Source organism: Lissotriton helveticus, chromosome 12, assembly GCF_964261635.1.
Source record: "Lissotriton helveticus chromosome 12, aLisHel1.1, whole genome shotgun sequence".
Lineage (NCBI taxonomy): Eukaryota > Metazoa > Chordata > Amphibia > Caudata > Salamandridae > Lissotriton > Lissotriton helveticus.
In genome coordinates, this window is record NC_136073.1 from 85,935,918 (window position 1) to 85,950,366 (window position 14,449).

At 45.3% G+C, this 14,449-nt stretch overlaps 1 protein-coding gene across 1 annotated transcript in view; it reads right to left on the reverse strand.

Annotated features, from left to right (window-relative positions):
* LOC144797887 (extracellular calcium-sensing receptor-like) overlaps positions 1 to 14,449 on the reverse strand; it is an 80,425-nt gene that overhangs the window by 47,834 nt on the left and 18,142 nt on the right. The window lies entirely within an intron of this gene.

Consider the following 14,449-nt stretch of genomic DNA (forward strand, 5'->3'; position numbering starts at 1 on the left):
CTTAGTTGACAGACAAGTACCAATCAAAGCAAATGTACGAAACTTGTAAGAGTTTTATGTACCAGACCATAACCTTAATTTGCACATGGTAGCATTAATAAAAGCTTATTTTTCATAAATCATACTCCTAAGGACTTCCCATTTATTTATCCCATGTCATGGTAGGAGAAGAATTTACTAATTTAAGACACCAGAATGGGAAATTTCAGCCCAACAAGTTTGAGCTCAGTAGAGTTCAACTCCAAACTTTACTCTGTTTTTGAGATAAAGACAGAATCACATCCACAAAGTTCTCTACTTCATATTAAACCACATTGAAGACACTATACCCAAGTTAACATGGACTACAATTGTAACATGCACTCCAACAAAGTTACCCTCAGCATGACCATGTCCTGTGAAACCCTATAACCACAGCAATACTGATTTGACTGTTCTTGAAACGGTAATGTCCCTTGCATGGTAAATAGGCATGTCTCCTATCCTAGGTCTCTGACTGCATACATCTGATATCTTGACTTGTCATTTTTGGCCTTGATGTAATGCTAATCTAGCATTTGTGCAGATGCCTAGTCCTGTCTCTGACTATGAGTAGATTCTAGATTTTACTGTGCCCAGATGTGATACACCATGTTTTTCCTCATTTCAGACTGCTCTCTCTGTCATTGGATTTGGTATATAGAGTGGAGGTGGCTGCATACCCTCTTTTGAGAATTAACAGGTTGGCCAGACCTTTTTATTTGAGTCAAGGGCATGAAAGCCTATTTGCCCAGCCATGTAAAATTTTGCATTTATGCGCTTACCCAGTCCTTTGCGCTAATTTCCCAATTACATTTTAAGCATATTGATGTGTGTTACCAACTGCTATGTACATGGTGTGTGTGAGTGAGCAAGCATAATGGAGGCTAGTGAGATCTGTTTCTGATACCCCATGCCTGTTCTTCCACAGGATTGAATGTGAGGACTGTGTTCTCAGACATTGAAAGTGTATTGCTCACATGCCTGTAGCATGGATGGAGGAGATCCACATACTGATGTGAGGAGGATGGAGAAAGTGCTATTCTTATAAAGTCCATGATGCCTGTGTTAGCAAGCAGTTGCTGATTAGTATTTCTGAGCATTGCAAATTAATGGATAGCAGAGGTGAGGGGTGGGCTGAGGTATCTGTTGTGAGAAGTGAGGAAGTTTCTAGATGAGGTATGTCTTTGTGTTTATCCTGATTGGTGTCTCAGTTGGAGTGATCACAACCAGGAGCAGAAATCTCACATCTCCTTGTGCCTCAGCTGTTAGTGCTCTTGAATAATGGTTACCCTGTTGTTCGAAGCATCACTCTACACAAAGGCTGTGAATGGACAAAGGGGCACTTGAGAGAAGAACTATCCTAATCAATTTACATTTTGAGTTAGTAGATCCGCATCGCCTATCTTCTAATTGTAGATTAGAATGGGACCCACTACTCAATTTTGTTGATCCAGTTCCACTCCTTCTAGGACCAAGAATTAGGGTATGCAACAGCAGTACATAGCTCTCAAACAGCTGCTGTGCAACCATGGCAGGTGTCTTCCCAATAGCCCATCAAGCAGAGGTAAGGAGAAGGAGCCTGAAATTGGAACTCTTCCTCAAAAATGCTGTGTACTTGTCCTGAAGTGCATAGATGCCTACTTGCCTGCTGGGAGAGGGAGAGAGAGCCCTCCTTCCTTACAGGAAAAGAACGTGTCCAGGAAGAAGTGAGGTCCAGCAATCAGAAGAGCAGACTACTGGAGTGTGAACCTTGAAATTCCTGGCATCATAGGCCCCCCAGACTATTCTGATGGTTCTCGGTGCGTCCAGCAAATTTGCAACAATGTGGTTGTCGTGGTCCAGTCTGGGTTGTGATTGCATGAGGCCAGTGGAGGAGTGTGGCTCAATGGTTAGAGCAGCAGACCCTGATGCAGAGTTCTGGCCAGGGACCAGGGTTCGATTCCCGCCTCGGCGGGGTCTCGGGCTCAATTTCCTCAGACCTGGTAATTCTCGCCTCTGTGCCTATTCTAATCACGGGACCCACGCTGCAACTCTGGGCAATAGTTTGCTTAGCCTCCACACCAGCCCCAACAGCGCTAAGGATGCCTGGCTTCACCCTGGGGGTGCCCAGGAGTGGACACTTCACAGGGAAAGCCAGGAGGGGTTCCACAGCAGTATGAGTATCAGCGCCAGGAAGCCGAATAGGCGACACCGCAAGGTGACCGTCTGGTGACAGTGCGCTCTATAAGTACCATGACATTTACATTTACATTTACGCCTATGTGGGGTGGCATCTGACTAATCCTGATTGTCCCATGTGCAGCTGTATCTGACAAATGTGATCTGCGCAAATCATGATTGGCCCGAGTAGGGGTTGCAACTACTACATTCAAGACAGGCCCATGCAGGGCTGCAACTGTTGAATATGTAATTGACCTATGTGGGGCTGCATCTGCTGAATTTGTGACTGACCCATGCATGGCCTGCAGCTGCTGAATCCTTGACCAACTCATGTAGGGCTGTATGTGTCCAAGTATCACATACCCCATCAGGGCCTTTGCCTGTTCTACAGCCAGCCCTGGCATTGTCTTCAACTGCCAACTTCAAGGACTCTAAGGGATGGTACTTACTAATGATAGAAGCAAGGATGCACCACCTCAGGACTGCTGTTCAGCGAACCAGCAAAGAAGGATGTGAGCAGCCATGCTGTTGAACTCAGTTCAGTGAAGGTACTCCAGTAATGCCTGCTGGTGAACAGCTGTTCCTCTGAGTGTGCAGGCTCTTACCACGGATACTTGACAGCCTGGAAGTGACCCTGAGAGGACTGATTCACTGGTGAAGGGTTAAAACACATGAGACTAAGGGGTCAATTAGGATGGCGGACGGATCGCCACCGCCATGCAGGCGGTGGTGATCCGTCCGCCATCCTTGCCCGCCCGCCACCTATTTCCCACCCGCCATATTACAATGGCGGGGGGACCGTGGCGGACGGGAAGACTGTCAGTCGCTTTTCCGCCGCCGTCGCCTTGTGACCGCGGCGGAAAAGCTCAAATATGGTGGCGGTGTTTATCAGACACCGCCAGCCATATTAGGATGTGCTGGGGGCTTTGCATTTCTGTTGCGGGCCCCCAGGGTGAAGGGGGGTATGGGTGGGGCACATGGGGGGTACCTATGGTACCCCCCTGCGTTTCAAAATACAACATGACAGGCACCGCGCGGTGCCTGTCATGTTGTGCTTTGAAACGCACAACATGCATTATTAACACTGCGGCGGGCGGTGCTTTCAGCACCGCCCGCCGCAATGTTAAAAATGCGGGATGCACCCGCCACTGTGGCGGGTGCATCCTAATTCCACGGATGGGGCCTCCGCACCTGTGGCGGACGGTCCCATCCTCAGACAGGATGGCGGACGGACTTTGTCCGTCCACCATCCTAATGGATCTCTAAGTGTGCATACATATTGAGGGTGATTGAGCTGCCTGTTTATGAGATTCACACTATTCCTGTTTAGCCTAAGAGATAGTGGGGGGACCACTCAGAAATGGAGGTAGTGGGATCAGTGATGGAGCAGGGTGGGTGCTGCACCTGCCAGAGACACACGAGGAGGCACTGACTTGTTTTTGTTCATAGTAGTGGGTATTACCGAGTACCATTGCATGTTTAAGATACTTTATTTCTTGAGAAGATGAGCACTGGTCTTGAAATTCACTTTATTGGGCTTTTTGATTGATCCTGAGCTCTGAGCCTGAACACCTGATGAGCCAGTGACTTTTCTTCCTCACTACCCTAAGAATCAAGTGTTAAAAGTGTTGTATGACAGGAACAAAGCATGAAGCATGGAAAGAGACCAGGTACAAAATAGAGAAAGGGGCTTAGAAGAACCGTGAATAGGAACAAAAGAATAACCACATATAGTGACCAACAAAAACACCAATAGAAGCAACAAAAAATTACATGCATAAACTTAAATAGATGTAACTGTCAGCAGCAGATGAAGAACCAGATTCCCATGGCTCAACCAAGAACTAAAGACATGAATTAAAATCATACCATGGAAGAAGAAACAATCACATGGATCAATGAAAAATGGAACACAGGTACCAAGAAAGAACTAGCTAATGAGGCAACAAAGAAAAACATTCAAGGATTTCAGAATAGACATTAACCAAAGGATTATCCACTGATAGGGGCCAGATAGAGGCATGAGAAGAAACATTACACAAGAAACACTAAAGTGGAGCGAAGATGAACAACAGAGGCACAAGGACAGGTCCAAAACTACACAGAGGAACTTCAGCATTGATCATGGAAGACCTACAGACAGAGATTAAGAAAAAAAACTTTACATTGTCTGAGGAGGAAGCATAGAAACTGAGCACTAGGACCAAACTAGACCACAGAAAAGGAATAATGGTTATACATAGGCAGGGACCAATGAAGAAGCACGTTCAGCAACCAAAGACTTACCATAGGCTGGAATTAGTTAATAACCACAAAAGGGATCAATGATAAATAAAAGGTAGGTACCACAGTTACAGAGTAAGAGAGATCCACATGCAGGAAGCAAAGAAGAGATGGAGAAAAGTCCAAGGATATTGTGCCACCGGGGCCAGGGAAACTCACAGTTAACGGAACAATTGTCAAAAGGGAAGACGGTACATCCACAATAGGGAACAATTTTTTATCCATAGACAGTGTATAATGAAAATATACACACAGGGACTAAACCAGGAACCACAGAAAAAGAAAGACAAAAACAAACAAACAACATTGGCATGGCATAATCAAAACACAGGAATGGCATGACAGGGATCAGTGCAGAGCTATATACATGGATCACTAACAACCCACGGAGAGGAACCAGGAAATACGTAGAAGCATGATGCAGTGAGGACTTACAGTAAAAGACAGAGAGAGATCCAGAAGAAAAAGATAAATTTTGAGCCACACAGTGGAATCAAGAGTGAAGACAGAACGTACCAAAACCATTTACAGAGAGGTTGCAGGGACAATTGAAATGTCGGGGATACATTTGATTAGGAGGCAGGGATCAAATATGAGTAAAAGACACTGACAAAGGGACAGGCAGGTACATGAAGCTATGGATAGTGTTCATAAGTAAACAGAAGAAAGGGACAAAAAAGAAGCACAAACATGGTGCAATGAAGAACAAGGCACAAGGACTGAGAAAGGACTAGAGGCAATAAGTAGGGAAGATCCATTCATAGATTTTGTCGGCGATTCTCAGACAGGGACCAAGATTAATCCATATTCCATGGATGGCAGACAAGAAGGAGAGCATTGGAACGTGAGAGAGGAATAGTCAGATACAGGTGTAAATCACAGGCATTGTGGGGAGAATGACGCACACACAGAAGCATAGGAAGACAAAGATGAAGGAAGAACTACAGAAGGTACCAGGAGAACATATATTCAAAACCATAAACAGCAGCAGAAATCAAATGTTCTCCATAACAAGGGATAACATGCTTGCAAAAAAAGGTAAGAATGGAGAGCAACACATGGGGACGTAGGAGAATCTACATACAGTGTCTTATAAAAACAATTTACCAAATATGGATCAAACCAGGATCCACTGGTAAAATACTAGGAGCAATTACAGAGATTGGGAAAGGATGCTAAGTGAAAATTCTGAAAGGAACAAGAAAGGAGCTGAGACATGGGACAGGAAAACTCAGACAGATAACAAGGTAGAACTAGAAACAGAAGAGCCACACAGAGGAAATAAGGCAAAGGCTCACATAGAAGGCAAGGCACAGTGAAAGACAGTGAACAAGAATGATCCACCAGCAGCAAGAATTGGTATGGGCAGTGAAAAATAAATAAACAGATACATGGAAACACCGCAACCAGGAAGGAACCACATACAAAAGAATGGCACACCCCTGGACAGTGGGGAGGTCTATTATTGAATATCAGGACCAGTCAGCAGGCATTGGCCAAGGAAGATCCACTGAGCGGTAAACACAGAATCTATGGAAACAGGCAATCAAATGAATGATGACAGGCAGGAAGCTTGTAAGAATCACAGACTAGAAATATGTCTAACAACAGACAAGGCATTCAGGGAACCATTGACAGTGATTAATAAAGAACTGTAGACATGAATGAAGAAGAAAACAAAACGTGGATCCAAGAACCAAAGAAATGACACAATCAAGACCTACAGATGAGGACCAAGATAGAGGAATCAAGGAACAGCTAGTGATCCCAAACCACCCACAGGCAATGATAAATACAGTTTTAATGAGAAAGGAGGTTGTAGGGCCTATGAGAGGAACCAAGCAGCAGTCACTTGCAGTTACCAAGAACAATACATAGACAGGGACCATGATTTATTCACAAACATGTATATTTTCAATCCATAGATAAGATCGATAAAGGGACAAAGACAGTCACATATTAAGAACAATAGATATGGAGGAATTATAGTAAAGGAGAAGTGAAGAAATGGTGGACATTAATACTGGAAGAATAATGTGCCTGTCATTCTCCAAAAGAACTACCAGCACGGATCAAGAGTAAACCAAAGATACTGGAAAGGAATGGATCAAAGAAAGGAATGAATCACAGGGAGAAACAAAGAAGGAGTGAGACAGAAATTGTTGACCCACACAAAGGGAGCAAGGAGGAGTCGAAGGTAGAGACACAGACAATGACATGCAGGAACCAAGAGAGTGCAAGAGACATGAATCATGGGACATCCATATGCAGGGACACAAAAGAGCCCCAGACAGTGACAGAATAACACTGGAGACATGAACAGACCAACCAAATCTATGTTAAAAAGAGTTACACGGGGGACTGTGTAACTGGTAAGAGGTAGTGGCAGTACCTTGCAACCGCTTGCTCGTCCAGGCTATAGCGCTGAGCCTGCGCTTGTTTCTCTGTTGTTTAGAAACATTTTAAATTGTTTTATGTACTTGTTCTAAAAACGGAACCTTTTTAAAATTGATTTCCGCATTTCCCTCACTCACCACTTCAACACCCTGCTGATTGGTGCAAGCCAGCAGAGGACACGCTTCTGATTCGCCCTCACGCGGAAGCTAGAGGGAGGACACCACTTCCTGTTCCCACACTGCTGGGCGGTTAGCGCTCTAGCAGCTCGGGCTCTAGGGGCTACTTAGGCGGAGCCTGACTTCCTGGCGCTGCGGTAAGAGGTAGTGGCAGTACCTTGCAACCGCTTGCTCGTCCAGGCTATAGCGCTGAGCCTGCGCTTGTTTCTCTGTTGTTTAGAAACATTTTAAATTGTTTTATGTACTTGTTCTAAAAACGGAACCTTTTTAAAATTGATTTCCGCATTTCCCTCACTCACCACTTCAACACCCTGCTGATTGGTGCAAGCCAGCAGAGGACACGCTTCTGATTCGCCCTCACGCGGAAGCTAGAGGGAGGACACCACTTCCTGTTCCCACACTGCTGGGCGGTTAGCGCTCTAGCAGCTCGGGCTCTAGGGGCTACTTAGGCGGAGCCTGACTTCCTGGCGCTGCGGTAAGAGGTAGTGGCAGTACCTTGCAACCGCTTGCTCGTCCAGGCTATAGCGCTGAGCCTGCGCTTGTTTCTCTGTTGTTTAGAAACATTTTAAATTGTTTTATGTACTTGTTCTAAAAACGGAACCTTTTTAAAATTGATTTCCGCATTTCCCTCACTCACCACTTCAACACCCTGCTGATTGGTGCAAGCCAGCAGAGGACACGCTTCTGATTCGCCCTCACGCGGAAGCTAGAGGGAGGACACCACTTCCTGTTCCCACACTGCTGGGCGGTTAGCGCTCTAGCAGCTCGGGCTCTAGGGGCTACTTAGGCGGAGCCTGACTTCCTGGCGCTGCGGTAAGAGGTAGTGGCAGTACCTTGCAACCGCTTGCTCGTCCAGGCTATAGCGCTGAGCCTGCGCTTGTTTCTCTGTTGTTTAGAAACATTTTAAATTGTTTTATGTACTTGTTCTAAAAACGGAACCTTTTTAAAATTGATTTCCGCATTTCCCTCACTCACCACTTCAACACCCTGCTGATTGGTGCAAGCCAGCAGAGGACACGCTTCTGATTCGCCCTCACGCGGAAGCTAGAGGGAGGACACCACTTCCTGTTCCCACACTGCTGGGCGGTTAGCGCTCTAGCAGCTCGGGCTCTAGGGGCTACTTAGGCGGAGCCTGACTTCCTGGCGCTGCGGTAAGAGGTAGTGGCAGTACCTTGCAACCGCTTGCTCGTCCAGGCTATAGCGCTGAGCCTGCGCTTGTTTCTCTGTTGTTTAGAAACATTTTAAATTGTTTTATGTACTTGTTCTAAAAACGGAACCTTTTTAAAATTGATTTCCGCATTTCCCTCACTCACCACTTCAACACCCTGCTGATTGGTGCAAGCCAGCAGAGGACACGCTTCTGATTCGCCCTCACGCGGAAGCTAGAGGGAGGACACCACTTCCTGTTCCCACACTGCTGGGCGGTTAGCGCTCTAGCAGCTCGGGCTCTAGGGGCTACTTAGCCCTCGCCTTCCTCTGAGCGCGCAGCGATCGCGCGCAGTGGAGCCGAAGCTACGCCGAAGAGTAGCCAAAGAGTAGCCCGTCTGCGCCCGTCCGCGACTGGACGGGACCAGGGGCCTTCCACCCTGCTCTCATGTCCTCCCACCCCTCCCCCGTCCTGGTCTCCTCTGCAGACTTCCATATCAGGTACTCCTCTGACTTTATACACTCGCTTCGCCCACACGATCTGAACCTATGTTTAAATAGTGGCTGGCCCTACCCAGAAGGACCATTCACGTGTGATAAGTGCGGTTTTCACACCACTTGTAACACACAGTTACCAGAGCACGCTCCTACTTCTAAAGCCACCCATAAAGGCTGGAAAAGCTTCTTGCTGAATGTCCGGTCCCTTCCACGCCACAGCATTGAAATTTGGGATACTATTAGCTGCCATCAACCGGAAATATGTTTCCTAACGGAAACTTGGCTAAAACCCCACACTATTCCTTCGGTTATGACAGGAATCCCCACAGGATATAAAATCCTGAGGCAAGACCGCCCGATAAAAACAGGTGGCGGTACTGCCATAATACATAAAGACAGCTTCCATATCTCCATATTGGAACAAGCTCTCCTTCCTTCTATGGAAATTATGATTTTTAAAATAAACACCAGTAACAAACATCACTGGAAAGGCGCTTTAATCTACCGCCCCCCAGGAACTGATTCCAGTTTTACCCTGGCACTCACTGAAATGTTGGCCCCTCATATGAAAGCCAATGAGCATTTCATCCTACTTGGTGATTTTAATATCCATGTAGACACACCAGATGACCCTGATGCCAAACTCCTGTTGGAGGACCTTGCTGTACTTGGCCTACACCTTCGAAATAGTGGTCCCACCCATAGAGGAGGCCACACTTTAGACCTCATCTTTACCAATGATCCCTCAATTCACTGTCTTCCCCCCAAATCAGTATATTGGACTGACCATAGCATGCTGGAGTTCTCCCTCATGCAACTCAATAAACCTTCCGAACCTTCTGCCTCCGGGAGTATTAAACGCAGACCTTGGCACAAGATATCCCCGGAAACATTTGTAAAAACATGGAAAACTCCTACCTTTTCCGACTCTGATACCCCTGATCTGGCTCTGGCCAAACTCAATGATTCCCTCCTCGATACAATAAACCTCTTAGCTCCTCAAAAACTGGTTAAACTACCAACCACCAATAATAAAAAAGAAATCTGGTACACTGAAGCCCTAAAAATTGAGAAACAAAAGTGTAGAAAGCTTGAGAAACAATGGAGGAAGAACCACTCCAGCGAAAGCAAAGAGCTCTATCAGCAAGCTGCCTCCTCCTATTACAACAACATAAAAAAGGCTCGGAAAACTAGCTTACAGGCCCAAATTGACGGAGCAGACAACTCTACCAGAGAACTCTATAAAATCCTAAGAAGTTTCACCAACCCCACAGCCTGCGAAAGTCTTGATACTTTTTCGCAGGATCTGTGCAACAAAATATCCCTATTTTTCGAGGAAAAAATTGATATCATTTATAAAAAAATACTGGCCAAACACCCCAACAACACAGAGATGCTTCACGCTCCCTGTCTACAAACCAATACTGAAACTTTCTTTAAGATTCCGGAAATCTCTAAGGATGAGATAAAATCCTTATTAAACACCACGAAAACAGGGTCCCCTCTTGACCTTCTTCCCCCCAGAGTGATGAACATGCTCTCCACCTATCTCAGTCCCTCTATTCAGAGAGTCTTGAACCTCTCCTATACAGAAGGCAAACTTCCCCAACAATGGAAAGAGGCAGTGGTGAATCCTATTCGTAAAAATACCACCTCCCCATGGGCAGAACTCTCCAACCTCCGTCCCATCTCCTTGTTGCCCCTCCTGGGTAAATTGGCCGAAAAACATGTCAACATCCACTTGTCCAGGTTCATTGAGGCGACAGGGGGCCTGGACCACTCCCAATCTGGGTTCAGGCCCAACTACAGCACCGAATCTGCTCTCCTCACTGTGACCGATAACATCAAGATGTCACAGGATAGAGGAGGCTCAATGATTCTGGTGCTGTTAGACCTGTCGGCCGCATTTGATACGGTGTCCCATAAGATCCTCACGAGCCGTCTACAGGGTGTGGGCATAGGAGGTCAAGCCCTCTCTTGGCTGGAGAGTTTTCTGTCCGGGCGCTCACAATCCGTCAGCCTGGGACCATACCGCTCTGCTTCCAGAGTGCTCACGAAGGGGGTGCCACAGGGCTCATGCCTAAGCCCCACATTGTTTAATGTGTACGTGGCCCCCCTCGCTGAGATTGTGAGAAAATATGGATTCACCCCGGTGTCTTACGCTGACGACACCCAGCTCCTCTATCCTTTCCATTCCTTCAACTCCAACGTCAGGGACAACTTTGCAGAAGGAATGAGGGCCATCTCTAATTGGATGGCTGTCAACCGCCTCCAATGCAACGTTGGAAAAACGGAGCTAATGCTTTTTGGGAAAGCATCCTTACTGTGGTCCCCCGACTGGTGGCCCCTTGACTTGGGACCAGTACCCACCCCCAAACTTACAGTAAAAAATCTAGGGGTGAAACTGGATCGGGACCTTACCATGAAGGAACACGTGAATGCAGTTGCTGGGTCTTGCTTTCACACCATCGGCCTATTAAGAAGAGTCTTCCCCTACCTTTCTGACAGCTACAGAAAGACCCTAGTGCAGACCATGGTGATCAGTAAAATTGATTACTGTAACGGACTCCTTATTCAAGCAAATGAGAGTGCCATAAATCGCCTCCAAGTAGTCCAAAACACTGCAGCAAGACTGGTTCTGAATGCCCCCCCCAGAACTCCCTCCAAACCCCTGCTGCGTGAACTGCACTGGCTGCCAATAAGACAACGCACCAAATTCAAGATCTGCTGCCTTGTCCACAAGTGCTTGTTCGGGAAAGGTCCTGACTACCTGGCCCAAAAGCTACCTGTCTATAAACCTGACAGAGCCTTGCGGTCAAGCAATCAACTGCTACTCAAAACCCCCCTTGTTAAAAAAACCAGACAAGGGGGCAGAGCATTCTCTTTGGTAGGGCCCAAGCTCTGGAACAACCTCCCAGCTGACCTCAGACAAACCGACAATCACTTCTCTTTCAGGAAGAAATTAAAAACTGTATTATTCCAGGAAGACTAAATACTTCTAAACATCAGTGTTCATCCACATTCTCTGTTCTATAGCAACTACTCCATCCTGCGAGCAAAGCGCGGAGATACCTCGCAAGGGGTCGATTCTTGCGCTATACAAGAACATAAAATAAAAATAAAAATAAACTGTGCACCAAGGAATAGCAACTCTAGGGGATTAAGGAAGAGCCTCCTACAGTGACCAAGGTACATACACAGAGAGAACAGCAAAAAAGAGCCAGAAAGAAGATAATACATAAGACAAGGAGGAGTCAAACGGTCAGGATACAATCAACATCCACAGACAGGGATGGAGGAAGTACTAAATACATGAAATATTACAGAAAGAGAGCAAGACAGACAGGAGCCAATTCAGGATTCACAGTAAGACTTTCTGACAACAGAAGACAAAAAATAGACAGGAACCAAGGTTGAATTATGGTCAGGAGCCAATGAAGTACTTAAGAAAGAGATCACAAATGCACTACAAATATTATCAAATGAAAAGCAATGGCAAATGAGCCGGGGAATGTTGCAGAATGGAGAACTGGAAGAACCACAAACAGTGGTCGAAAAGAGCCACAGACAGAAACCTAGTAGCAGCAACAGCTAATGAAAGAAGGTGAAGCAGAGGGAGGAAATATTGATAAACCTCAAAAGGGACAGGCTACATAACTTGAGGGAAAAGTAGAGGAAGAAAAACATAACACGACCAAAAGTATGCCAGAACTCATCTAGGGGGCAATAATACATTTTCAGTATTTGATTACAGGAAATTCCTTTGAAATATTCTGGAGTACTACTGAGACTACTGAAAAGATGTCACTATCTCAGCTATGTTTTGAAATTTGTTTTCTCATAATCATGTATGTGACCTGCAGACAAGGTAGGATTGCAGTACCTGCCCTGAAGTTGAATGAAAAAATCCAGCCCTCGTTTTCTAATACATCAAAGATTCTATGGTAGCATCCTTAAACATACAAAGCCCAAACATATCTTTGCCCCTTATACAAAATACAAAACAGACAAAGATTAAATAACAAAGAAACACAAAACCCATTATATTATATTGTCTTCTAACTTAATCGAAAGGAGGACTTGTGTGAAAGATCTCGGTGTAGTCACCTAAGTCTGCAAAGATTCGTGGTCAATATCATGTTTCAATGAGTTAAATTCAGTCCTCGGTGCAATTGAACATTTCTCTTTGTTCCAAAACCTCCCATTCTCAAATGTCATTACATTCCACTTTACTTGAGTCACACTCATGACAACAGAGAAACAAGATAGCTTTCTTCTCCATTTCTACAGCAACCTCTCCCTCCCTTTCTCACCCCTGTTCGCTCACAATTTTCTACTGCTCACTGTCTATTTACTTTGTGCTTCTCTTCTTTTGCCCCTACTTCACATAAACAATCTATCACTAAATCATTTGTTTTAGTAAAAGCCTATTCATTTTAGTGCCAGATAATATACCTTTCAGCAATGAAAAGTGAGAAACCATGGTATCTGAGTTTGAGGTGGTGCAAATTACACATAATTGTTTTTTCAACTCTCACATTCATTCTAAACCATAGTTGAAAGTTCTTCTTGACAAATGTGTTACATCTTGCCACCAGATCATTACTCCTTGGATAGAACAAGGAAATCGATACATGCTTAATTCCCACAATATGAAATAAATCTTCAAATTATTTTGTCACAAAGTTTGGGCTATTGTCACTCACAGTTCTATCTATCATGCCTTCCATAAAAAACAGGTTTTTCTAGGAATTCACTAAACTTGGTGCAGCTATACTATTCACAAAACCGAATTTTGGCCACCTAGAATAGTCATCTTTGGCCACTATGCCATACTTAATTTGACTGCTTGGTCCACTTAAGGAACTGATTATGTGAGTGGCCAATTTGGATCAAGTTCTATGTGGAACTGGAATTGATTCTACAGAATGTGTTACTATCACTTGTGATTTGTCACTTACAGCACAGAATATGCATTGTTTTATGAACTGATTAATCTAACCCAGGCCACCAGAACGATTCCCTTATCCTCCCCTTTATAGTCTGCCTTTTGATATGCCATTCATGAGCCAGTTCTACTATTCTGCCCCATAAAGATCCGGGCTCAACTAGTCTTTGGAGTGGTATTCCCACAGATTTTTACCTTCAATAACCTATTTTTGCTGAACCTGTTTTAATTGGCTTTAAGACTCCTCTTGCTTCACTCCAGTAATAAAGTGCTCATGTTCTCCCTTCCAAACCTCATAAAATTGGTATACACCTGATTGTTACATTTAATTTACTTATAAGTAAACCTGGGCATAGTTCGCGTAGTAGTGCTAAGCACTACGCCAGCTACGCGAACTGCATAGTGCACTGTGCAAAATGCTGTTCACACTGATTGCACAGTGCCGGATGCTTGTCCGCACTGTGCAATCAGTGCAAACTGCAACTTGCACAGTGTGGGCGGTCGTTTTCTGCCGCTCTAGTAGATTTCTACTCGAGCGGAAGCTTTCTCAACGCGAACTGATAGTTTCTCATTGCGAGCAGTCGTGAGCATACACGACCACGTGCAATGAGAAACCTGACCTCCCCGCGTTGAGAATCTCACCGGGAGGTTTATTTTCCACGCTCGCGATCGGCAACTTGAAGTTGCTGACTGCGAACAAGGAAAAAGTCTCGCTGGGATGTCATTTTGCACACTCACAGTCGCCAACTTGACGTTGAGGACTGCGAACAAGCAAAAAATGACAGCTACGCTACGCTATGCTACACGTCTTTGCACTGTG